The sequence below is a fragment of the Hypanus sabinus genome, chromosome 14 (genome assembly GCF_030144855.1).
Source record: "Hypanus sabinus isolate sHypSab1 chromosome 14, sHypSab1.hap1, whole genome shotgun sequence".
NCBI classification, from domain to species: Eukaryota; Metazoa; Chordata; class Chondrichthyes; order Myliobatiformes; family Dasyatidae; genus Hypanus; species Hypanus sabinus.
Genome location: NC_082719.1, coordinates 32,981,267 through 33,004,852, shown reverse-complemented (window position 1 = coordinate 33,004,852; position 23,586 = coordinate 32,981,267). Strand labels below are relative to the sequence as shown.

The 23,586-nt window shown below is 38.8% G+C and overlaps 2 protein-coding genes across 11 annotated transcripts in view; one reads left to right on the top strand and one right to left on the bottom strand.

The window, feature by feature from the left end:
* Positions 1-23,586, top strand: part of ppargc1a (peroxisome proliferator-activated receptor gamma, coactivator 1 alpha) — a 589,189-nt gene that overhangs the window by 266,693 nt on the left and 298,910 nt on the right. The gene's annotated exons all lie outside the window — the stretch shown is intronic.
* The window catches only part of LOC132404648 (E3 ubiquitin-protein ligase BRE1A-like), a 142,353-nt gene that overhangs the window by 61,217 nt on the left and 57,550 nt on the right, over positions 1-23,586 (bottom strand). For 4 of the 9 annotated variants that reach the window (XR_009515623.1, XR_009515624.1, XR_009515628.1 and 1 more), the window contains one exon: positions 181-333. The exons of the other annotated variants lie outside the window; for them this stretch is intronic. The gene's annotated coding sequence lies outside the window, so the exon portion shown is untranslated. The remainder of the gene's footprint in view (positions 1-180; positions 334-23,586) is intronic. 9 annotated transcript variants of the gene reach the window in all.

Below are 23,586 nucleotides of genomic sequence, written 5' to 3'. Positions count from 1 at the left end.
ATTTACCAACATATATACAAAAATATTCCAATATTTTGAAATATTAAAGACACAGCATTCACAATCCATTAAAAGTAGCAACTCAGATTAACAAGGGAATTAAAAAAATAGCTGTTTTCACACCTTGGTTTACTTTTAAAGGGAAAGAGTTGAAATGGAGGGAAGTCACGAAGCTTTTACCTTGTGCAGCTAAGAGTAGGTTCAACTGTGAGAGGTTAAGCGAGGGCTTTAACTGCACTGTTGAGTTCCTTGCAGCATTGCACGCCAATTGACGTAATGAACAGTCTATAGTTAGCCGAAAAAGCTGAGAATAACCAGACAATCAGGCAACATCTGTAGAGAGCGAAGAGTTAATATTTGAGATCTGTGGCTATACAGAGAGGTGAGTAATGTCACAGACATAACTGGTTATAAGCAATCATTGAAGGGAGGAGAAAATAACAAGGGAAAGTCTATAATAGGGTGGGAATAATTTAAATGACAAAACGATAATACTGAAAAGCAAAATAAATTGTTAATGGACAAGGGAATGATAGGTTTGATGGGTGTTTAATCTTGCTAATGAATTCATTACCAATATCTGTTGTGCAGAAAAATGGAAGTAGCAGTTATGATCAGATATCATTGATATCAGTATTGTCCAGACGTCAGTAATGTGATGAGTTGCTGTTCCTTGAACTCCAATTAAGTTTCCCACAGGGATATGCACACAGATCCACGCACAAGAACATAGGAACAATCGATCAGGCTTCTCATATTGGCCTCACCATTTACTATGATCATAACTGATCTCCCCATAGCTTCTGCTTCTTTCCTAGTCCCACGAATCCTCAATTTAATGTCAGACAAATGAATACAATATACATCCTGAAATTCTTTTTCTTCACAAACATCACAAAAACAAAATGCCCCAAAGAATGAATGACAGTTAAACATTAGAACCCCAAAGCCCCCCCAGCTGCCCCCTCCCACGCACAAACAACTACAAGGCAATGACCCACCCCACCCCCACAAGCATCAGTGCCCGCCACTGAGCACTCAAGCGTTACAGCAAGCATCAATGAAGACACAGAGTTGCAGTACCCCATAAACTACTTGTCCACCCAGTAATACAACATACCACAGCCTCTCTCTCTCCCTAATAAGGGAAAAAATGGTGTCCCCATTTCACAGCGAGAGGGGAGACATAGCAAACAACTCACTGATTTATGATTCTCTGGTCTTTCAAAAATTTATCTATTGCCTCTTTAAATACAAAGTGCCGGAGGAACTCAGCAGGCCAGGCAGTATTTGAAAAAAAAAGTACAGTCGACGTCTTGGCTGGAAATGTCGACAGTATTTTTTTCCATAGATGCTACCTGGTCTGCTGAGTTCCACCAGCATTTTGTGCGTGTTGCTTGGATTTCCAGCATCTGCAGATTTTGTCTTGTTTGTGATTGAACCTTTTTAAATACCTTGTGTTCTTGCCTTCACAATCATCTGAGGTTGAGAATTCTAGTGCATCACCATTCTTTATGAGAAAAAAAAGATCCCACACACCTCAGTTTTTAAATGACTGCTCCTTTACCTCGTAATTATAACCTCTTGTTCAAGAGGAGATATAATAATACCTGCCACCTTAGGATATTTTATACAGTGTATTCTAGTTAATTGGGGCACTTCAAGACCAATATATTTTGGCCCAATTAAGCAGCTCTCCCAATCAGCTGGTTTAATGGAAATATAGTAGTTAAAACGTGCATTATAGGAAAGCCAAACTACCATTTAACTGAATAACAATTTATGTACTGAGATGAAATACAGAACAAATTAGACTTGGGCCAATATCTCTATAGTACTATAAAGCTATGTATTAGTTCCCAATGGAGGAATGCATCTTCCATGTATTTTTGATGGACTGTAAATGAACAAAATCAGCCCGGACACTTAGTGCAGATAGTGGACTGCCTTCATACAATGCTTTAGACGACTGCATCCTCCAGATCTTCATTTTCAATGTAATGTTCAAGATGATTGTCAATACCTTCATAAATTTATTTTTGCTCCCAGACATTTATGGCATATCCCAAGCCTGAATGCCTGAAACCAGAGTGAGTAAAACTCTTCCAAATTGTCTTATTTGTTGCCAACTATCAGTGACAAAAATCACTTATTTTTGAATACAAACACACACAATTGATGGTATTTAAAAACTAAGTGCTCTAAGCACTGTATAATGTCTAATGGTTAAGCAAGGGCATGTGACTGACGCTAATTAAAAACTGTTGAGCAACATTCTCCTACGCAAATTAAGTGGCACAGTGTCTCAAATAAATGAAGGGAGTCCTGGCTATTTTCTTGATTTAGATTTTGTTCTTAAAGAGTTGTCCCTAATAAAAGGCTGCTCCAATTAACTGATAGCTCAGTTAACTGGAATCCACTGTATTAAAATAAGATTACTTTTCATTCTTCTAAACTTCAAAGAATATATTTCTAACTTTTCTTTGGCAATTTGTGATGATGACAACCTTCTCAGCCCAGGAATTAGCTGAGTGAATCTCTTCTGGATTGTCTCCAATGCTAGTATATCCTTTCTTAAAGTAGGGGACCAAGACTGAGCACTGTATTCTAGGTACAATCTCCCCAACATCCTGTACTATTTTAACATTACTTGTTGGTTTCTAAATTTCAGCTTTAACTTTGTGTGTTTTGGCAAAATGAAGCCTAGGTTCTTCTGCACTCTACTCATTTACTTTCCTTCTCCATTTGTGTAATAGCCAACCATTTGAATTATCCTACCAAACTACATGGCCTCGTTCTTACCTACAATACAGTCTACAACCGGAAAACCACGGTCAATCTTTTGGATTTTGCTAAGTATGTATTCATCATTTTTAGTGCATCTTTGGAGAAATGTATGCTACTTCAAATCAAAGAAGGGATACAGGCCTACTGGAGATGGTCCCAGTAAAGATTCATAAGATTAATACAGGTTGAGTGCCCCTTACCAGAAGTGCTTGGGGCTGGAAGTGTTTCAAATTTTGTATTTTCTTTTCAATTTTGGAATATATAGTGAGATAGCTTGGGACTGTGATCATTTCTGACTCTGAAGTTATGTGCCGCTGGTAAGGAGTCTTTCACTTACACTTGTTCATCACACATGTGTACTTAACAGTAAATTTTATTACATACCAGTAATATAACAAAAAAATAATGTGTGCAGCACGACAGCAACGGAGAATAACTGTATCAGCTGGTAAACACCAAAAAAATGGCAGATATCAGTCTCCATTTACAATGCTGTGTTTTGATAAAAAGGTTACAGCACACTGTACTAGTATTCTGCATTTTTTTAGGTTTTAAGTAAAGTATAAAAACAGTCAGCATTGTAGACTTGTTTTGGTGTTAGATTTTCATCAGCGACGATCTTTGCAAACTCATAAATGAATGTCGCTCATACTTCATGATCCGCAGATGCTTTACCTGTAAATTTTTTAAAATCTTTAAAAATGTTATACCATGCCTTTTCTTAATTTTCTGCAACCAGCCTGCTGAATATTCATAATTACCTTCAATTTTCAGTTTGTTGTGTTAGATCTTTGTTTGTATCATGATCAGCATACCGTTAAGTGGCATATGTTGAGTCTGACACATATAAATCCATTCTTTCAATACACAATCAAGATCTTTATTTTTCACTTTATGCAGTGTTTTTCCATCTTTCATTAACTTCGGTTCATTGCATGTGTGAGATCACTTCTCAGAACTGTCTGTGATGCACAGAAATAAATGCATGCCTGGGATCCTTCCCAGTGACTTGTGGAATTTTCCATTTGAGACGTCCCGTCAGTGCTCATAAAAATGTAAGATTTCAGAGGTTTTCAGAGTTAGAAATTTTGGATAAGGGGTAGTCAAGTTGTACTAGATTTGCAAAGAGATACAAATTAGGAAATCTAGAGCAGAATGAAAAAGCTTTAATGGTCTGACTGAAGTCTTTTATGCAATGAAAGGATTTGATGGATTAGGTTTAGCAAAATGTTTCCACTCTAGGGAATCCAAAATTACCAGTACAAAATGATAATCCAGTTGTTAATAAATCCAACTGAGAATGAAAATGTATCATATTTTCCAAAAATGAAGAAGTGAGAAAGGCTTTGCATAGTGGCTTTTACAATCTTAGAGATTTGTAGACTTTTGAATTTTGGACACTATTTCAATGCAGATGCTCTTGGCTAGTGGATATCATTAAGTTGGTAAGCAAATCCAGTGATCTACAGAAATTTTGGTGGGGCCTATAAAGAATGCACTGGAATTGTTTTCATATGAATTTTATTAATTGTCCTGCAGTGTCGAAGTTAATTTCCTCCTCACATTTAAAGCCCTCACTACTATTGACCATTGAACCCTACAAAGACCACTGCCACAAGAAAGTAGCATCCATCATCAAAAGACCTCCAGTATCAAGACTGTTCTTTTTTCACTACTGTCATTGGGGATGAGGTACAGGAGCCTTAGGTCCCACACCACCAGGTTCAGGAATAGTTTTTACCCTTCAGCTATCAGGCTCCTGAATCTTTGTGAATAACTTCACTCGCCTCAATACTGAACTGTTTCCACAACCTGCGAACTCACTTTCAATGACTCTGTAACTCATGTTCTCACAATTATTTATTTATTATTTGTGTTTTTTTTGTATTTGCACGTTGTCTTGTTTTGCACATTGATTTTTCAGTCTTTGTGTGTAGTTTTACTTTTTCATTGATTCTATTATATTTCTTTGTTCTATTGTTTTGAATGTAAGAAAATGAATTTTAGGGTAGTATATGGTGACACACACATACTTTGATATTAAACTTACTTTGCACTGTGATTTTTCACTGAAGTCAGATGTAATGGGTTGGGAGAGAGATACTGTTCTGAGATCTTCTAAAGATAGGTTCTCCCTGGACAGAGTTTAGGTTCCCCTGCAGTGGTCCAGAACAAGATTTGCATGGGGAATAACATCAGCCTACGTTGCAAAGGTGACAACAACTATTGTCTGATTGTATTTTTGAGCAATGCAAAATGATCTAGAAAAACTTCACTCCTCTTCACTCAGGGGAAAATAAATCTTAAGTTGCATAACAATGAACAAAAAAACACATCAATATGTAATTGAATTTTGAGGCATAGGTTAATCAGAATTTTGCACACTTTCGCAAATGCAGGCCAACTCGGGTTGTTATTTTTTTTTGTGTGTTTCTTTCCTATTTCCAACATTTGCAGTATCTTGCTTTTGTAAAGACACCTGATTGTTGCTTGGATTAACTCCAAATCTTGTATTTCTAATATCAATGTAAACCAGATATTCAGCTTTTCATCAAGACCTCTACATTTTTCTGCCAAAGCTATTATAGACTGTCCCCAATGTTCAAAGCTGATTTTGTTTCTTTATTCATTGTTTTGTGTTCATTGAATAGAAAAACAAAGGGAAATTGGGTTACTGCAATCATGTGAGTTAGCACTGAATTAAACTTTTGTTCTAATGTAACAAGACTAACTTTGTTTCACGTTATCTTGAAAAATGCTGACATTTCAATCATCTTTAAAAAGCTTTATATAATAATCTAATGGCAAAATTAAAAATGACAATTTGGAACTTAGTTTATTAACTAATTAGTTTTCTGTAGAAATCAGAAACACAGGTTAGCCTGCAGTTACAAAGCTCCGGAGAAATATATAACTGATTTGCAGTACTCTGCAATTCATGGCAAAGAAAATGCCAAACACTGGATTGCTGTTTTGCTCATTGATGCCAACTTCTCTGAGAGCCGCTCATTATGGAAGCCATAGCCCACTCAGATCTATGGTGAGCTATGCTCTGGTTACTCACCTTGACCACGTAAAATGGTGCTGGACAAAACTATCATCAAGCCCAGTCTGAGCTCCAGGGGTTTCAAGGGGTTTCAGAAGCTTCAAGTTAGCTTTTTTTCTGCAAAGCCATTATTGAATTTGTCTGAAGAAAATTAATGTTTAATTTAATTTCACTCCTTGCATTAATTTCTTTTGTTGCAGAGGGCATAATTTTGCATAATGACTTGTTTTTTTTTCCCTTTTTGCAAACAAAGTGCTGAGGCGGAGAGTTCCACTGGGAACTCCCACAACATTCCACAATTCAAATACTAGGGTACCAAATACGTGTTTGGTGATAATTAGAGAATATGTTCAGCTCTGTTTGTACCTTAGAACCTGCACTTGCCTGCATAAATACATTCACAAGTTCTGGTACGTATTTAGGAGAACTAAGAAATACTGTTTCTGTTTCATAGGAAAACCAACAATGAAAAGAGTTGTTTCTTCCATAGTAAACATCAGGTAAAATTCTATTGGATGGACAATCTTCTCCTAAGTGCTAAATCACTTCTTTTCTAGCAATCCAGGGAACATTTGCCAGTTCAACTAACGTAAATTCCACAAATGTTTCAATAAAATGGCAGATATATTGTTCATGAACACCTTCACCCCTTGTGGAAAGGACATTCCTGGATTGTCAAGATTGTAAATGCAGAATATTTTCCTGAAGGTTTAATGCCTCTTCACTGATCCTGCATGTCGCATCAACAAAGATTGTTGGCATTCAATTAATGTTCATGCTATTTCAGACTTGAGGAACATTACATGAGCAAATATCTATTATCTGGAAAGTAACTAGGAAAGCTTAAACAGGCAGTTTTATTTGCCTGTAATATTTAGTAGCTCACATGGATTGAATGGCTGGCTATTGGGACCACAACAATTCATTACAACATCATTTCTGATTGCTCTTCCCAGTTTTCTTCTTGCAATGAGACAAAGCCTAAATCCCACAGCTATAGTAAGCATTGTTTAAGCGCATGAAATGGGATGCTCCCCTAGAATTGAGCAAAATAATCAGATCTGAGATGTTGAATGACTTCAACTAGCAATAAAGAGAAGCTCCATGCTACAACAGTGACCAAGATGGAACAAGTGAACCAGAATTCCAACTTGATGTATGACGGAAACTATCACCCATTTATTAGGCAGTTCTCATGACACATCAGAGAAGATTCATCAGGATATTGCCTGGATTGGACTACAAGGGGCCATTGCTATAAGGTGAGAGGGAGGAGCTTAAAGGAAATCTGAAGGGAAGGCTTCCTTTATGCAGAGAATGGTTAAAAATCTGCTGCTGGAGATGGTGATGAAATCAGACACTTGAATAAACAGGCTTAGCATACAGACCCAATACGGGCAAATGGTATTAATGTGAATGGGCAAAAAGATCAGAATGGGAGGATGGAATGAAGGATCAAGCTCAATGCTGTATGACTCTGAAATTATTTGTACAAGTATTTTAGATTACTGAATCACCACTGACCTCAGAGAAAGGAAGCTGCATCATGGTTCTCTGTTTTTCAATTTCAAATTATCATCAATATGACTAATATGGTTCTTCAGTTAAAACAGTGAAAAGACCCAAAATGTATTGATTGTTATTTTATGAACATAAATTGTAAGAATTGCTTACCATTAGGTCCCAAATTATTGATTCTACATAGTCTGCTTAATTATTGTCACCTTTAAGTGCTTTCTCCAGAAGAGTAACAAGACTGGCAACAGACTTTGGAATACATTATTGGCCTCAGGGGAGGTGACACAGCTAGTTCTTAGTGGCACACGATGTGCCCTTAATGCTGTTTTAGTCACATCTGAGAAGAAAGCAACTAGGAAAGTTTGCCTGCTGGTTGATATTATTTGAAGTGATTTGAGAAGCTAGGCTGGGTTCATTTTAATGGAAGAGGATATTGCCGTATCTGATCCTATTTCTGTTGGATGGTTTTGTAAAATGGCCCTTTTGTTCTGATTGTAAACAAACCATGTGAACACACTAGATTATTACTGAGGACTGTGAAGCCAGCTGTCCATGTTTTCTTAAACATCCTTACAGCCAGTCTGGTCCAGGTTTGTCAGACTGATGCATATTGGAGTCCGTGTTCACTGTGGCCTTAGTCACAACCTTTGCAGTAGAAATGCTAACTAGATTTGATTCCCTCTTCAGTGTTTGTGAGATTGGTAGCCATGCTGTGATGTATTTTATTAATGTAAATCAGTGCGACTCTGAGATCAGAAATATGCTGCTGCTCGTTCTCTGTTGTGTTTTACAGGATGTTTAGCTTAATTTCAAAAAGTTGTCGGGAAGATGACTGAATAGAAGCCTCCCACTCTTTGGCTTGTAACTATAGTGGTTTCTTATCACTATATTAGCTGTTTCATATGCATTCCTTCATCTTCATTGACCTAAATGTTCCAGATAATTAAGTATGCCTTCACGTAATGCAATTTGCCAGATGGAATTTACAAAACTTCCAAATTTACTGTGATCAGTTTAGGGAAATTCCAGCTTTTAAGTTCCAGAAATGCCTGAATTTTTCTAGAAAATCTTGATGCTAATTTAACTGCAATACTGAATGAATCTTTCATTGTGTTCCCCATTTTGGCAGTCATCTGAGAACAGAGATTTTAATGAGTGAGAGTTGAAGCCATTTCATCCCCTGGAAACTAGAGTTAGAATTTACATAATACAAACACATAACAAATAATGTTAGGTTGATAAAATGCACACCCCAGAACTAGTACACTTCGTGATATTCCATATGACTTCAGTTAAATATGCATAATTGATTGGAAATTGTCAGGAAGTATAGAGGAGACTTAACCCAAAAGCTGTAAATAATACTTTACTAATAAACTGCAAATAACAAGACATGAGGGGGCACAAAACAAGAGAGAGCAAGTACCTAGCAGTAACTGAAGGCTTGGAGCAACTGATTGAGGCTGCCTGTTTTGACAGGCGAACAAAGGACTCTGGATGAGAGCTGGGTTTAAATAGGCTGCAGGAGATGAGTTGGAAATGAATGGTAGGTAACTTCTTTTAGCAGAATGGAGACTGGGAAAAGCCTGACAGAAATTAAAAGGTTAGGAATCTATCTTCATCAATAAAGAAAATTCCATCTCCAATAGTATTTTATACATCAATCTTGATATATTTAACTCTCATGAGAATTGTTATTTCAAGGAGTTTCTTTTCCCCACAAGGCCAAGTGCAGCATCATGAGTGATAAAGCGTATATTCTCAGGTTAGCTGATTAACTAATTTTACTTGGCCTTTTCTGTACTGTCCTTGAAATATTAATTGAACTTGGAAATATATTGAGTGAGACTTGGAGCAGTTGTGAGTTCAATTAATTAAAATAAAAGCTACTCCAAGATTTTGATATTTAGAAATGTACTGTTGTGACTTACTGTGACAAATAGGGTATACTATTTTCTATTAATTTGAAATAACTTTTTTTTACCCCTTTGAAAGTCATTTTCAGTTTGCATATATGCTACAGTATTTAGAATGGAGTAATTTGCAGAAAGCTTTGACCATCCACATTTGAGCAATAGTGAATGCTAGAAGGTTAGCAATTAAAAAGGTATTGATTTGCAAATTGCAGACAGACCATAGATTTCAACTTCCCAAGCTTCTGCTATACTTACATTTTTATTTTAAATGCTTGTCTTGTCTAATATTTTTGATTCCTGAACTGCAAAATGATTAAGAAATGTTAGAATTTCTGCTGGCAACATCTATTTTCTAATGAAATTTCTATGATTATTATTTTAGTAGAAGTTAACATGTTTGTTTTAAAACATCAAAAGGCATGTACTTTAGAAGTCTTATCTCTGTTATTGCCATTAGTAATGTTTTGTGATGTTATAAACCAAAATTATTAGACATGCATGTCAAGATGTTGAACAAAAAGTTATAAAATACATGGAAATTGTTAGTTGCCTCTCAGACCATCATTCCAAGGTTTTGTTTCAACTACATAGCTGTGAAGGCAATTGAGTTTGAGGATAGAAGAGAGTGATTTTAATGTGAATTCAATGGTATGTATTGATTACTTCTTGATTAATTTTGTGATCCATTGGTAAACAGAAAGAATCAAGCAGAAACCAGCAACTGGTTTAACATTGTAATTATCTTAAAACTATCTGACTGATGTTAAATGTGGCTGACTAGACTAAGAGACACAATAAGCACAAGTAAGTCAATAAGCTACTAGGAGTTCTTAACAGATGGACAATATTTGACATGAGTCAAATGGTGAATGAGAGTGATAGTAAGTAAAAAATATAACTGACTCTTCGCATGAGATCAATTTTGTGAAATTTGTTTAATGTAGACGGCTCAGGTGATTAATGCTGGAGTGAAATTGGTCTACGTTAGGCGCATGAAATGAGTTAATGGTAATCCACTTTACATAGAAAATCTTTTTTTCTATTAGCTTTACTTGCTTGTCTATTAAAGATCCATGGAAAAAGAAATCAGAAGTACAGTGCCTATAAAAATACTCAACCCCCTTGGAAGTCTTCATGTTTTAATGTTTTACAACGTTAAATCACAGTGGATCTCATTTGGTATTTTTGACATTATCAACAGAATTGTGTGTCAAGGTGAAAACAGATTTCTACAAAGTGATCTAAACTAATTACAAACATAAAACTCAAAATACTTATAGCATAAGTATTCATCCCCTTTAATATGGCACACAGAATCATCACCGTTGTAGCCAATTGGTTTTAGAAGTCACATAATTAGCTAAATGGAACTGCGTGAGGTCAATAGACAATAGACAATAGGTGCAGAAGTAGACCATTCGGCCCCTCGAGTATGCACTGCCATTCTGAGATCATGGCTGATCATTCACTATCAATACCCAGTCCCTGCCTTGTCCCCATATCCCTTGATTCCCCTATACATCAGATAGCTATCTAGGTCCTTCTTGAAAGCATCCAGAGAATTGGCCTCCATCGTCTTCCGAGGTAGTGCATTCCACACCTGCACAACTCTCTGGGAGAAGAAGCTCTTCCTCAACTCTGTTTTAAATAACTGACCTCTTATTCTAAGGTGTTTCAATTGATTGCAGTAAAAACGCATCTATATTTGGAAGGTCCAACTGCTAGTTAGTCAGTATCCTGGTAAAAACTACACCATGAAGACAAAAGAACACTCCAGGCAACTCAATAAAAAGGTTATTGGAAAGTCGGGAGATGGATACAAGAAAATTTCCAAGTCACTGAATATCCCTTGGAGTATAGTTAAGACAATCATGAAGACATGGAAAGAATATGGCACAGCTATAAATCTGCCTAGAGCAGGCCATCCTCAAAAAATGAGTCACCATGCAAAAAAAGGTCCAGTGAGGTAGGCCACCAAGAGACTTGAGGAAGTCGAATCCGGATAAAGTCACTCAGAGACCATGTAAGTACAGGCTCTTTATTCAAAGCACCTGGGGTTTACTCAGTTAGTCGCTCAAACAGGAACAGTCTGTGACAGTTCCTGCCTGGTCCACCAACTAACTCACAATTCTCCTTACAAAATGGATATAGTCATTCAGATACCCCAACACAAGACAAGCTAGAGCTAGACTTACCAAGAGACAAATTACAGAATAGGTTTCAAGGCCTCATACACAAAACAGGCTGGAGTGGTCTTATCTCTGCACACGACTGCACAAAGAAACAAAGAGTTTGAAACACTGTCTAATTCTGAGAAGAAATATGGCTCAGCGTGGCTTAACACATCTGTTGATTATCAGCAGTTTCTTTCAGAAAAACAGCCTGCTATGTTTAACTGACTGTGTTAACCCTTTACATACTTTATCTGACCTATGACAATGCTGGATGAATTAAAAGTTTCAGTGGCTGAAGTGGGAGAGGCTGTGCACACAATTGCTGTCTGGGTGCTTCACCGCTTCAACTTTATGGAAGAGTGGCAAAGAGAAAGCCACTCGCATGAAGTATTGGCAAGAGTTTGCCAGGAGGCATGTGGGAGATTCTGGAAGAAGGTTCTATTGTCTGATGAAACCAAAATTGAGCCTTTTGGTCATCAGACTAAGCACTGTGTTTGGCATAAACCAAATGCTGCACATCATCAGAAACACACCATCCCTGCCATGAAACATGGTGTTGGCTGCATCATGTTGTGGGGATGCTTCACTATAGCAGGGCCTTGAAGGCTTTTGAAGGTAGAGGGCAAAATGAATGCAGCAAAATACAGGGAAGTCCTGAAGGAAAACCTGTGCAATCTGCAGAGAACTGCGCCTTGGGAGAAGATTTGTTTTCCAGCAACTACCTGCAGCATAAAGCCAAAGCTATACAGGAATGGTTTAAAAAAACAGCCAGGTTAATGTCCTGGAGTGGCCAAGTCAGAGCCTAGACCTCAGTCTAATTGAGAATGTCTGACTAGACATGAAAAGGGCTGTTCACTCACAATCCCCATGCAATCTAACAGAGCTTGAGCAGTTTTGTAAAGAAGAATGGGGAAAAATTGCAATGTCCAGATGTGCAAAGCAGATAGAGATCTATCCACAAGGACTTAAGGCTGTAATTGCTGCCAAAGGCGCATCTACTTAAAATTGACTTGAAAGGGGTGAATGGTTACGCAAGCAATTATTTTGTGTTTTATGTTTGTAATTTAGACCACCTTGTAGATCTGTTTTCTCTTTGACACGAAGGAGTCTTTTTCTGTTGGTCAGTGTCAAAAAAAAGCCAAGTTAAATCCTCTGATTCAATGTTGTAAAACAATAAACCAAGAAAACTTTCAAGTTGTGGGGGAAGGGTGAATACTTCTTAAAGGCACTGTATGTAAAATGCACCAGCATTCCCTGTGAGAGGATAACACAATAGTTAGGCGGTCCAGTGTGATTTCAAGCATCCAGCAATGCAGGTATTTTCCATAGTGGAACATTTAGATAAATTTACAGTTATAGGCAATGTTCCCTTTAATCTTTAGTGGTCAGTGTGCGCAAAAATCTTGCGTTGTGAGAATTTTTTTCCTGAGACAGAAGTATGTGCGCACTGCATGCACACATGGCACAGTTTATGTAGCTTTACAAAATATTTGACATAAAACTCCACAGAATAACAACAAAATAACATACATATTTAAGTCAATCAGTTATTTTTTTCTCTCTCCTGTCTTTGGCATTTACCCATTCTTTGTAAACTCTATCTCGACTAATAGAACTTTCATCCAATTGATAGCTTTTGATTCTCATTAACATATCCAAATGATGTTCACCTAAACGGTTTCTCAGCTTGTTTTTGAGTTGATTCATTAGGCTTAAAACCTCGCTCACAGTCTGCACTAGATGCAAGAAAGGTTCCCCCAATGTCCATCAACTGTCCAAGGTCGCAAAACTGTTTATTTTGAAGTACAAATGCCACCATTTGAGCAAAGTTTGAAATCAGTTCGTATTTAATTTTTTCTTGCATGGAAAATCTGAAGTCATTAAACTGTCTAACTATTACAGTACTTTCAGCTAGAAAATCATGATATTTTAGACACAAGGCATTAACTTGTTCGTTGCCAAATGTGAAATCACAATAGGCAATTGCAGAGAAATCAAAAGCTGACCATTCTTGTACCTCATCTTCAGGAAACCTTTCTTCTAAATGAACAGAAAGACTATTTATAAAAGTCAACAGCCGTGATGCAGCTGTACAAACCAGAAGAGGAAAGGTGAGGTTACATAAATTAGTGACGTGCATTGTGGCATTTGAAAAACCGACTAACTAATTACTAGAAACATTGAGCTAAAAGATTATTTTCAATAAGTATAATTATCAATTACTACATTATTTTAGGTAACTAACCTTTTGTGCGCACATAAATTTCCTTTGTGCGCTGGTTGAAAAACGTGTGTGCACGAGCACACGCGCACAGCTTAGAGGGAATATAGGTTGTAGGGAATTCCCTCATACATCTGGGCCTCAAGGGATTGAAATCAGCCTTGAATAGAAATATAATTGTTGACGGCTATATTCAGATGAATTCAAGGAGACAAACACTTACGATCATTTGGAGACCCACTGCACAAAATGGCTAATAAAAAGAATCCTTGATTTCTATTGAAGAAATGGGATTTCATCACTAGAGGGCAATAATAAAACAGTAGAGTGGGTAAATAGATTTGTAGTAGAGAAGGGAGGAATTGATAAAAACAAATTGATCTGAAATTTTTGTAAAGATACCAATCACATAGAAGAGAATGGGAATAAAAGGGAAGGCAATTCTGACTAATAGCTTGGAGCAGTGGAGTGAACAGTTCTCTCAGGAGGGAACCTGCTCTAAAATTCATCACTGCTCTGCAGGATTCCCAGGTGTCAGGAAACTCAGTAGTGAAAAATGGGTGAGAGCTGTAGGTGCCACAAGGCAAGTGCTCAACTTGGCACCCACTGTGTATAGATGGTGAAGAGGAGAGCACTCTCAGCTCCTCAAGGAAGCTTTTAGTCACCTCCATCCTTCTTTAATCATTTCCTCCCCAGGTGGTCCATTTGCTGGCTCCCTGACAGGGAAGAAGGAGCTAGTCTTTTAATGCCAGGCAGTTATGTAAACTAACTTTGTCAATCTCATCACCTATTTTTGACCTTTTCTGCACCTCCCTTGTAAATATTGAGGCCAAGCTGTTTGCACGTGCTTGATAACAATGTCTCCCGTTGTCTGTTTGTAATTGTAAATTCACTCTGTGATGACGTTGAAGGAAATTTCATTCTTGGGGTAACATTCCCCTCCAGTGAATCAGCTGACCCTATTCCAGCTATTGTTTGCAAGAAATTCTTTATTTTTAAAATAATTAAATCAGCAGATTTAAATGTTATAATCTCCTGCATGCCTTTGGGCTGACTTAGGTTTGGACAATGATGGATGGGATAGGGAACTGGTTGTGTCTGTTGAGTATTAAGTGATCTGCTGATTAGGATTAATCAGATTATAAAAAAGGTTGCACTTCAGAAATGAAAATGATTAATCTCTATATGAAAATGACTATATCTCCAAAGTTAGGGATGGACCTTATAAACTCCCATGGAAGTGGCTACAAACAATTTTATTTTCAAAATATTTCAGGAGAAATTGTTTTTGACTTGAGAAGCATTTTTGCATTAAGTTTCAAGAAATTATGCAAGACCCAAACTAAAGTGTCACAAATTAAATTAAAAATAATTGGTGTACCTTTATGTTCACATTGCCTTTCTGTAGTTTTAAAATCCACTGCAACTCTGCACAATGTAATTTAAGCTTTTTTTGCATCACCATCCTGACCTTAAAATATACTTGTTGTAATGCGAGTATTATTAAAAGTAAGTTAATACTAGTCGGGGAGCTGTCGTTAGCAAGACGCAGGATCCGGGGTTGGCGGGGTCTTTACTTCTGCTCTTTTTACTCCAGTATGCATTGTATATTGTTCCTCCACCCATGCCTCACGAGGTACCTGGAAGCCTCTGTTTTGTAAATATCATTTGTTGTCCCAGATAAAGATGCTCTTTTGGCCATCAAGTTGTCGAGTGGTCTTTTTGTAATGTAGAAGTTACCACATATTTTTGGCGATGAGGTAAACTGGTTTTGTGGACAGTTTGGCCCCGTTTTCGAACAGGAGCTGTGAGCAGATGAGGAGCCTTGCGTTCGGATGGTTTTGTTTGGAAAGGTCGGTGTGTTGGATGAGCGAATTGAGGAGTGGCCGGAGTATGAGGAAAGGTTGGGCCACTTTTTCTGTGCTAATGGAATTACTGAGGAGACTAAGAAGCGCTCTATTCTCCTGAGTGTGTGTGGAGCAAAGACATACAAGCTGATAAAGAACTTAGCTACACTGCGGAAACCGGGAGAAATTCCATATGACGAACTGGTCAAGCTCATGGGGAACCACCACAATCCAAAGCCTTCGGTGATAGTTCAATGGTTCAAGTTTTACAGCCATATCCGGAAACCAGGCCGGTCTGTGGGTGATTTTGTGGCCAAGCTTCAGCAGCTGTTGGAGCATTGCGATTTGAGAGCCATGTTGGATGACGTGCTTCGTGATAGATTAGTATGCGGCATTAATAATGACGCCGTACAACACCGCTTGTTGGGGGAAACCCCACCGTTGTCTTTCAAGAAAGCCCTAGAGATTGCCCAAGGCATGGAGATGGCTGCTGATAATGCCAAGGATATACAGAAAGGATATGGGGGGTCGCAGTCAGCGGCAGTGCTCCAAGTCAGGAGGGAGACTGGTAGACAGGAAAAGCGGGTGGAATGTTTTCGGTGTGGAGGAACGCACTATGCAAATGTTTGTAAATTCAAAGAGACTGTCTGCCATGCTTGTAGCAAGAAGGGACATTTAGTTAAAAAGTGCAGGAGCTTAAAGGGTAAGGTTAAGCCTGAGCAGGGGAAAGCTCAGCAGACTCAGGCAGCCACACACCACCTAGGAGAAGCAGACGGAGAGGCAGCGGGTGCCTACAACATGTTTGGGGTGGAAATGGATGAGGGACCACCTGAACCATATTATGCCACAGTCAGAAGAGAAAGAAGATGGTTAAGAACAATGTTGGCCACTTAAAGAATGAATTCGGAGAAATTGTTATGGGAAACAGGGAAATGGCAGCAGAATTTAATGCGTACTTTAGATCTGTCTTCACAAGGGAGGACACAAGCAATCTCCCAGATGTATGGATGGGCCAGGGTCATAAGATATCAGAGGAATTGAGACAGATTGACATTAGGAAAGAAACTGTGATTAGTAGACTGGTAGGACTGAAGGCTAATAAATCTCCGGGTCCAGATGGTCTGCATCCGAGGGTTCTAAAAGAGGTGGCTCAGGAAATTGCGGATGCATTGGTAATCATTTTCCAATGTTCCTTAGATTCAGGATCAGTTCCTGAAGATTGGAGAGTGGCTAATGTTATCCCACTTTTCAAGAAGGGAGGGAAGGAGAAAATGGAGAACTATCGCCCTGTTAGCCTAACGTCAGTCGTGGGGAAGATGCTTAAGTCCATTATTAAGGACGAAATAGTGGCACATCTTGATGGCAGAAATAGGATTAGGCCGAGCCAGCATGGATTTACCAAGGGCAAATCATGCTTGACTAATCTGTTGAAGTTTTTTGAGGGTGTAACAAGGATGTTAGACGAGGGTAAGCCAGTGGATGTTGTGTACCTAGATTTTCAGAAGGCATTCGATAAGGTGCCACATAGGAGATTGGTGAGTAAAATCAGAGCTCATGGCATTGGGGGCAGGGTTTCAACATGGATAGAAAACTGGTTGGCAGATAGAAAGCAAAGGGTAGCAGTGAATGGGTGTTTCTCGGACTGGCTGGAGGTGACTAGTGGGGTACCACAGGGCTCTGTATTGGGACCACAGCTCTTTACGATTTATGTCAATGATTTAGATGAGGGCATTGAAAACTATATCAGCAAGATTGCTGACGATACTAAACTGGGTGGCAGTGTGACATGCGAAGAGGACGTTAGGAGAATACAGGGAGACTTGGATAGGCTGGGTGAGTGGGCAGATACTTGGCAGATGTCATTCAATGTGAATAAATGTGAAGTTATCCACTTTGGAAGCAGGAACAAGAGGGCAGAGTATTGTCTGAACGGTGTCGAGTTAGGTAAGGGAGAAATGCAAAGAGACCTAGGAGTCCTAGTTCACCAGTCAATGAAGGTGAATGAGCAAGTGCAACAGGCAGTGAAGAGGCCAAATGGAATGTTGGCCTTTGTTACAAGGGGAATTGAGTACAAGAGCAAGGATGTCCTTTTGCATTTGTACAGGGCCCTGGTGAGACCACACCTGGAATATTGTGTACAGTTTTGGTCTCCAGGTTTAAGGAAGGACATTCTGGCAATTGAGGAAGTGCAGCGTAGATTCACTAGGTTGATTCCTGGGATGGCAGGGCTGTCTTACGCAGAGAGATTGGAGAGATTGGGCTTGTACACACTGGAATTGAGGAGATTGAGAGGGGATCTGATTGAAACGTTTAAGATAATTAAAGGATTTGATAGGATTGAGGCAGGAAATATGTTCCAGATGTTGGGAGAGTCCAGTACCAGAGGGCATGGATTGAGAATAAGAGGTCAGTTATTTAAAACAGAGTTGAGGAAGAGCTTCTTCTCCCAGAGAGTTGTGGAGGTGTGGAATGCACTGCCTCGGAAGACGGTGGAGGCCAATTCTCTGGATGCTTTCAAGAAGGAGCTGGATAGATATCTGATGGATAGGGGAATCAAGAGATATGGGGACAAGGCAGGGACTGGGTATTGATAGTGAATGATCAGCCATGATCTCAGAATGGCGGTGCAGACTCGAGGGGCCGAATGGTCTACTTCTGCACCTATTGTCTATTGTCTATTGTCACTGTCAAGGGAAAGGACATTAAGTTCTAGATTGATTCAGGGGCTACTGCAACGGTCATTAGTGAAGAGAGCTACAGGAGGACATGGGGATCCAACCTACCTCCCATCAGACCATCTAAGCTCCAACTCAGGACCGATACGGGGCAGCCCATACCTCATTTAGGGGTGTTATATGTGGATATTTCAGCCGGGGGCCAGAAGGTTGAAGCCAGGTTGATGGTAGCTGAGGGCAGTGGGCCCAGTCTTCTGGGCTGCGATTGGCTTTGCAAAATCCAGCTCAACTAGCATGAATTTAAATATGCACACATGATGGAAGAGCATGAGGTGCAGCGTGCAGATGAAGTCGCCGATGGCAATGTGAGTGACAGACGTTTGGAGTGAGCTCGCAGTGCAGCTTGCGGCTTTTCAGCCTATTACAGGAGCAATTGAAGTTACCCCCTCAGCACTAAAAGCCTGCACGCCACTTCTAGTATGGCGAAGCAGTAACCCTGCTCTTGTACCACCTGTCCAGTTACAGCAAGTTGCATCTCAGCCTGATGACCCCACTAACAGGAACCTGCATGTGAAGCTAATCATAACAGTAGCAAACGGGGCACCCGCAGACGATGTAAACACAGAGCCTCCAGGACCACCAGACAAGCATTCAGAAAGCACTCTAAGTGATTTGACAAAGAAAGTAGAATTTTCTGGAGGCAGTGGCCCCTTGGGAATCCATGTGGTGCCCTTTAACTCTACGTTGAGTGGAAAATTCCTTGGCCTGAGTATTCGTGGTGTTGAAGAGAACAGCCATTCAAGAAAAGAGAACCTGCTCCAGGAGAATGAAAATCATCAAAATCAATGACTGTGATTTAACAGACAAGACCTTTGTTCAAGCACAAGAGGTTTTCCGAGACACATTGCGATTTCCTGCTGTTGAACTCCAGATAGTTCCAAGTTATAACAAAGAACTCTGAAAAATTTGCGATTGGGTCTATTCTGAGCCACGGTCAAGACGATGGTTCAAGAACCAAAGTTCCTGCTTCAGTGCGTTCCAAGCTAGGTGGCAAACCTGCAGATGCCGTTTATCCCAATAATGCTGAGAAAAACTTGCCACCGATTTCAAAGAAGCTCAGTAGTCCAAAACAGTTAAGGAGCAATGACCACTTAATACATACCAGGAAAGCACGTCCACCAATGATTTTGCTAGAGGGAGACACACTGGCAGAGGGGGCAGAGTCCCCTGAAGAGAATGGACATTCTCACGCGACACACAGACCCCTCTTGTGTCCCCAACACTAGATCCACCCAAAACCTCCCAACCAGTGGTGCCTGCTGGGTCATCGGGGGTAGTGCGTAGATCGCAGCGCCCTCGCAAACCTTCAGACAGACTGAATCATTGATTGGATAGTTTCTTTTGTTGCTAGATTGAATGTTGAATTTGTCATTTTTTAGGTGTTTTTGTATTGGTAACCTGTTGCTAATGATACCACTGTTCTTATTTCCCAGTTCTTCTATATTTAGGGAATGTTGGATTTTAAAGGGGGAGAACTGTTGTAATATGAGTATTATTAAAAGTAAGTTAATACTAGTCGGGGAGCTGTTGGTAGCAAGAGGCGGGATCCGGGGTTGGCGGGGTCTTTACTTCCGCTCTTTTTACTCCCAGTATGCATTGTATAAAGTCCCTCCACCCATGCTGCATGAGGTACCTAGAAGCCTCTGTATTGTAAATATCATTTGCCGTCCCAGATCAAGATGCTCTTTTGGCCATCAAGTTGTTGAATGGTCTTTTTGTAAAGTAGAAGTTACCACAATACTGCTGGCCCATTGTCACTGTGCATGCTTGCACTCCATATCTGAAGAAAGTGTGACACCAAACTTATCACACAGATTGCAGGGTTTCGTAAAGATAGCTCCATGTCTTTTTCATGGGCATCTCATGGTTAGCAATAAATTATGCCCATCCCCTAGAAATATGTATTAAAAGATACATATAATATATATAGATTTGCTTTATTGTGTCATCAAGTCTATGGAGCACTACATTTTCAGTCCAATTCCTTGTCATCACAGCTTGCTTTCATATGGTAATTTTAATTCAGGTATATAATAAAATTTCTCTAAGGTAGACAGAAAATGTCTTGAAACTTGATAAAATGGGACCTAAAAGAAGTGAGAGAAGTGGAGAAATAGCATGATCGTGTAAGGAGTCTGAAAGAGTCAGATGTTGTGAAATTTGAGGTGAAAGAAACTGGAGATGCACAAAGACTGAAAAATAGGAAATTCAGAGCTCTTGGAAAGTCTGCAGGAATTTGAGAAGATAAAGATGTGTGAGACAATGGAAGTGATGTGACCATAATAATGAACTTAAAAGCATTTCTCAACTCAGCATTGGAAGTGATCAAACTTGGCTTGGTGGGAGTTTCAGCAGCAGAGAAGATGAAGAGTGATTTATGGAGATGAGCACAGACAGTTTCATGTGATAAAGAAGTTATGATGTTTAAATGTTTGATCAGCATTGTTTTGGATACTGAATTTCTCAAAGTCTAGCCCTATCTACAGCTATGGCCATTGTGAGGAAAAGAATCCGTGATCAGGGAACTGAGTATATGGAGGATGCTGAAGATAATGAGTTTGGTTGTCAAATAATTAATTTGAGAAAATTGTGGTTAACGCAGGACTGAATATTAGATTAACCATCTGATAACAGGTGGTTTTAGGGGTTATTAGAAGCAGCACCACCTTTTCTTAACCAATGCTGTGGAGGTTCTAAAGCTCAAATATAACTTTATCTCAGTCTTGAGCCTTAATGCAGTTAAGCTTTTTACTACAACAGTGCAGGTCAATCAACCGCCAAGAGACCAATCCAACAAGTAATTTTCTTTCCAGTGTAGGGCTAAGAATGGCAGGAGCATAGCCATGCTATCTTTTCCAAAGTCCTAGCCAAGTTTTGCTGTGCCCTGACTGTTAAATTGATGTTGCTTTCATATTTTGATGGGGGGTAGGACATTAACTAAATGCTTTGTTTTCTAAAAACCCATTTGTAGTTATAGTGCAGAATTGTAAAATAGTGAATAACAAATATTATTTAGAGGCTGAATACTGAATCTAATCTGTAATTGCTGAATATTTGAAATAATATGAGTTGCAAATGTTGGTATCTTCTTCTAATGAGTAAGTTATAGTTGTTATAGTTGCATTGCTCTTAAAGGACAATATTTTGTGAAGAACATGGTGCTCCCACTGAGGTTTAAAAACCAAACAAAAAGAGAGGTTAAAACCAGCACAAAAGTAATAGCTAGACTGCTTAAGCAGATCAGGACCGCACTAAGTGTTCAAAATGTTACATCAGTGCAGAGTTTGACTGTGTGCTTTATCACACTAAGAGTTTCAAAGATTGCTTTTATATATATATATGCATTACAGTATCTGATGAGCAGAGCTCTGAAGTACATATGGATTTTTTGGCATACCCACAGGAGAAGCTGAATAAACAGAGTTCAACAAAAGATTAAGTTGTAGCAACTGCCACAACAGGCAAAACATCAAGGCATAATGTCATCAGTCCATCAGTCAACACCAGTGCTGTCTCTCTTATTCTTAATATCCCTAGTTAATGTAATTAATATGTTTGCAGTGTTTATAGAATGAATGAAAGAATGCAGATTAAGCTGTTTTAAAAATGAAAGGTGAAGATCCAAATGTAGATTATTCATTGGAAGTTATGATATAAGTGTCTAAACTCAAATGGATTATTTTTTATTTGGGCTTCCAGCCGGGTGCAGATATCAATTTTACCCAGCATTTCGATGACAAGCTCTGCCATCTTCATCAGGGATGGCAAATTTGTCATTGAAATGTCGGTTAAAATCAATAACTGTACTGCGGGAAGCCTGAGAAGAGTTTATTCATCATATAAGCCAGGAAAGTGCTGGATCCTTTTTCGGATTGTATTTTGTGTTTGGCTTTATGAAATCTGAGTTGCAGCTGCCAGGGTAGGCACTGTCAAGGCAGTCCATGAGTAAAGGTCTCAATCATTCCAGCCTGGGTTTATGTTGAACAAGGGTAGATCGGTGTAATATTAATCTAAAGCTCTCCTGGCTCTTCTCTCTTAACAAAGAATTTAAAATGCTGACTATATTCAGCCACTTTGATTAGAAGAAAGAGAAACAGGGTTAAAATTTCAGTCAGTAACTGTTAAAATACTTTCTTATCTTATTGAGAATAGCCACCAGGAATCCTCTTTGAGGGACACAGGTTAGGCTTCAATGACCTGGAACATCGACTGCAATGATCAATCCACTTTGCCTTTTTCTACCCCCCCCCCCCGCCCCCCATCAAACACATTTGAATCACTCCTAAAAATGTGATCATGGTAGAATGGAGCAGTGAGTGGACTTGGAGTGGGGAAGGTAGAGATTTGGTAATGGGACATTTTATTCCAAAATTATTCACTGTAATCCTTATTTTCTACAGATTAAATTGGTAGAAGTCAGTTGATTTTCTCTGTTTTAAACTGGGAGTCATACAATAGTCAGTGAAACATAACTAAAAGTAAATGAATGAGGAGAAGAAGGAGTAGAAGAGCAGATTGTAGATAGCAGCAGGAAAGATCCAAATAAAGTGTGAGGCACATTAATAACAGCTGGCATTTAAAAAGCAGGAAGATCCATTGATGCAATGTCAGGAAGCAAATGTTGTGGGTTGGAGAGAGTTAGAAACTTTGAGGATAAGAATTCATTAAATTATTAAAGAAAGATCGGTACACTTGCCATGTTTAATTTAACTGTGAACTCTGCGGCAACTGAGGATAGGTTTTCCGACTCATTTCACCAATGAGATGTCAGATCTGAGTCTGGAAATTTGGAGAAGGATAACTCAGCTTATTTCTCAACTGATGCAAGGTAATGATGGAAAAAAAGAATGATTAAGGATGCCACTGCACATTTGTGATCTACATTAAAATGGACAGAATAATGAAAAAAAATTTAATTAGACTGAAGGTATTATATTTTGGCTTTATCAATATGATCTTGCTTGCTTTTGAAGCCCATCTGGACTAAGCCTAAGGGAAGCCACATGCTTTCATAAAGTACTGAGTATTATTTGCTATTTTGTCTCTTGTACAGTTTGATCTTCCATTCATGGTCTTGCTTTACATCGTCTGGCATTTAAAAGAAATCTATTCTTCATTAATTCAATCGTAATTTTAGGCTTAAATTCAGACCAAATATAATTAAATTTTGTGCACTAGTTTATTAAAAAGTCAATTAATTAATATGTTGGGAAGGTTTCTAAAAAAAGAGTGCAGATGAAGAGGATGACATAAAATACTAACTTTTATGGTACTGCAATGGTGAAGAAATGTTTAAATACAAGATGCAATATTTTGTGGTCAGCACATCATGGTAACATAAT